The sequence below is a fragment of the Crinia signifera genome, chromosome 7 (assembly GCF_055691185.1).
Source record: "Crinia signifera chromosome 7, ASM5569118v1, whole genome shotgun sequence".
In the NCBI taxonomy this organism is placed as follows: domain Eukaryota; kingdom Metazoa; phylum Chordata; class Amphibia; order Anura; family Myobatrachidae; genus Crinia; species Crinia signifera.
This window is the reverse complement of record NC_139223.1, coordinates 192,256,629-192,260,633: the sequence shown is the minus strand read 5'-3', so window position 1 is coordinate 192,260,633 and position 4,005 is coordinate 192,256,629.

Genomic DNA, 4,005 nt, shown 5'->3' with positions numbered 1-4,005 from the left:
TTCGTATTGGTATTTCCCCTACGACTGCATACGACTGTTTCAGTCGTATGCAAAGTCGTGTTTCGGAGGGGAATGTACAAAGCAGTCAGATACGACTGCTTTGTAAACCTCCGATGTCATAGGAATTCGTATTAGTGGCACATATATACGGCCGCTAATACGAATTCGTACAGGCAGTCTGCACGGATCAGTCAGATCCGTGCAGGCTGCAGTGTGTAAAAAAAAAAATAGAAAAATTAAAAAAAAAAAAAAAAAAAATAGAAAAATTAAAAAAAAAAAAAAAAAAACAGCGTGGGGTCCCCCCCACAGCTGTAACCAGCACCAGGCTGAAAGAGCCGGGGCCGGTAAGTAAAAATCAGGGAACCCGACAAATAGGGGTTCCCTGATTTTTTAACAACCAGCCCCAGGCTCCAGGTCCGGGGCTGGTTCCCAAAATACGGGGGACAAAATTACTAGGGGTCCCCCGTATTTTAAGAACCAGCCCCAGGCCAAACCAGCCAGCAGGGTAATGCCACAGCCGGGGGACACTTATGATATATGGTCCCGCGGCCAAAACATTAACCCTACCGACCCGTCAGCCTGGCCAGGGGCCCTGGGGGAGTGGGGGCCCCCCCCAATGAAGGCCCCCCTCCAGGACTTACCTGACCAGGCTGAAGCCTGGTGCTGTCCCCGGTGACCCTGGGCTGTGGTCACCGGGCTGATAGTGGTGTAAAAAAAAAAAAAATCTATTGTCTAATACTGGGGCACTGAGTCCCAGCAAGCCTCCCCCGCAAGCTGGGACTTGGAGAACCACAAGTCCCAGCCTGCAGGGCATTAAAGGGCCCGCTGGGTCTTGTAGTTCCACAGTATTAAAAATAGTAAAATAAAACACACTGACACACATTTAAAATAAAACTTTAATACATCCAAAGCCCTTACATACTGATACTTACCTATCTTCATCCCTTAGGTAGCCCTGGTCCTGGTTCTGTGTCGTCTTCTGGCTCCATGTCAACGTCACTGTCCATGTCGTCGTCGCCCGGAGTCCGACGAAATCCATGGAGGAAGCTGTGGAAGGAAACCATACTCACCTGTCCCAGGGCGATGTAGTCCAGGTAAGGGGTCTTTGCAAAAAAAAAAAACCAACACGCGAAACCAGACGAACAGCAGAGAGCCGCACGGTGTTTGTGTACATTGTACGGCTCCGCCTCCTGAATGCCGCTATTGTAGTTTAAACTTGTAGTTTAAAAGTTCACATTCCAGTTCTCCATGAAAAGATGGAGAATTGCTACACGGAGAGACACGGCGAAAATCACTTAAAAAGACGGCGAAAATATCACATTGAATAGGGTGGTTCACTTTTGGAGAGCAAAATTCTCCTTCCGACGCGAAAACAGCACAAACTCGCCATAAAACAAGGCAAATTTTTCTCATTGAATACTGGCCAATGAGCCACATACAGAGAGATTTGTGTCAGAGATTCATAATGAGAGATTCAGCACGGGAGATTTTAAATCTGTCACAGAAAGTGAAGTAAAACAATTCACTTCATCACAAAAATAATGTTATATGGTATAGACGGGATGCAGTTAAAATCCCGGCGGTCGGGATCCCGGCGTTCAGAATCCCGACCGCTGAAATCCTGACACCTTCTCCCTCCTGGGGTGTCCACGACACCCCTGGAGGGAGAACAAATTAATTAGTGTGCCGAGCGTAGCGAGGCACCGGTTCCGCTGCGTGGCGAGCCCGCAAGGGGGGGCGATCCACGTCCCCCCCTTGTCGGCATTTCGGCTGTCGGGATTCCGGCGTCGGGATTCTGAACGCCGGGATTCAATACTGAATCCGTATAGACATCTACCACATAAATAATGTATTCTTTAATAAGTGTTCTTTCACCTCCCCGCCAAAAAGTGGAAGACCATGTCAAAGTCACATGATGTGTACAAGTGGACATCTCTGTGCTGATTCCATAGCTGAAGAGTTCCGATATTCCACTAGTATTAATGTAAGCACAAAAACTGCAGCGGGAGCTTAATGGAATGGATTCCCATGGCCGAGCAGCTGCATACAAGCCTCACATCGCCAAGTCCAGATGGAGTGGAGTAAAGTGCACTGACGCTGGACTGTGGAGCAGGGGAAACATGTTCTGTGGAGTGACAAATCACTCTTGTCCGTTTGCCAGTCAGGTGGCTGAGGGATAGATTTATTAAAGCAGCGCTAAACGCGCCGCTAAAACAGTTCCTGCTTCGTCTTATTAGCGAGGCGAAGCAGGAGAGGACACCGACAAGATATGTCAACATCTTGCCGGCCCAAGCGGGGGAGTGCTAACTCCCCCCTCCGACGATGTCCCCTCCTGGAGACAGCGCATCAGTTAATACTGATGCACTGTCTCCTTCCCCCCCCGGGCCGGCTGACTGGGCATGCGCGGGATCTTGCTACTCTCGCGAGATCCCCAGCGCAGCTCAGCGCCCGCTGTAGGCATAGGGCATCGCCGCCTGCAGCTGTCGAAGTCGATAGCTGCAGGCGGCGGAACGGTCAGCGATGCTGACCGTTCATAAATCAGGCAGGAGGCAGGAGCGCACTACGAAATATCGTAGCTGCGCTATGCCTCCTGCCCCACACCGCCGCCGTTAAAGTACCCGCTCAGCGGGTGTCATAGATCAGGGGAAGCGCTATCCCCTGCCATTAGGCACGGGGATAGCACATATCCCCCTGATCATCAGTTCATAAATCTACCCCTGAGTTTGGCGGATGCTGGGAGAATGCTACCTGTTAGGGTAGTGGAGACCCACGTGCAGACTCCGGGCCAGAAGCACTAAGTTTCAAAAGTGATCAAATGGAGAGTGATAAGCAACGAGACAATCAGCTCCTAACTTCCATGTCACAGAATGTCAGGTAGGAGCTGATTGGTTGGTTGTTTATCACTCTCCATTTTATCACTTTTGAAGTTTAGTGCATCTGGCCCTTTATCTGGACCCCCTCCTCTCTAGCCAGCAGCGCTGTAGATGCTGGGCATTAGGGTCTGGGCCTTATCCCAGGGATTTGCTTACTGCTCATGTGGAAAAAAATGGCGGGAAAATTGTCCTAGGGATTTCTACAGCATCGCTGCTGCTGACGCGAGACTCCAGATGGTATGTATCGAAAAAAAAAATAGGTGCATTGTGCGCGGCATGGGCCCCCTGGACCACGGGGGCCATTTTGTGCACTGCACCCATTATAAATACTCTGAGAGAGGTGGAAGCTGTCACAGCTGCAAAAGGGGGAACCAATTTCATATATGGGCATTTGAATACAATATTATTACAGTCCTTGTTGGTGTAATGGCCAGGCACTCGAATACTTTTGTCCATATGAAGTCCCCTCTTAAAATGATACAAAGATTAATTTCACTAATAATAACGTGATAATATTGTACATAGTTAGATTATAGATTTGTATTTTTTTAGTGACGATCCACTGGGAGTTTGGTACTCAAAAATAATTACTACTGATTTCCTACGGTAAATGTATAATTAACCCTTTCAGTGCCAACGTTGCTGTGAGCAAGCCTCAAAATATCCTCTAGAAATACCAGCGCTGCTCAATTGCGACGGTTCTTTTAGTATAAATACAAATACAGCCAAGTCAATTCATTGAAGTTTAGTTATATATTGCACCCAAAGAACAGTCGTGCGCGGCGCTGGCATTTTTCATGGATATTTTGAGGCTCGCTCACAGCAACGTTGGCACTCAAAGGGTTAATTATACATTTACCGTAGGAAATCAGTAATATTTATGCCGGACCAGCAGATCTGCTTGCCTGCAGTCCCGACTCCCGGCGCTGCTCCTCCTGCTGCTGCTAATGAAAAGTAGCCCTAACAAAATGTCCACCCCCTTACAGCAGACAGGAGGAGCCATTTTGTTGTAGGCAAGTAGATTTGCAGGCCCTGTAGACCTGGCAGCGGAAAGCGGATGGATGAGTGAGGGTAAACTTTACTGGGGAAGATGGGGTGGGGGACGATTCACGAATACACTGAAGACATGCAA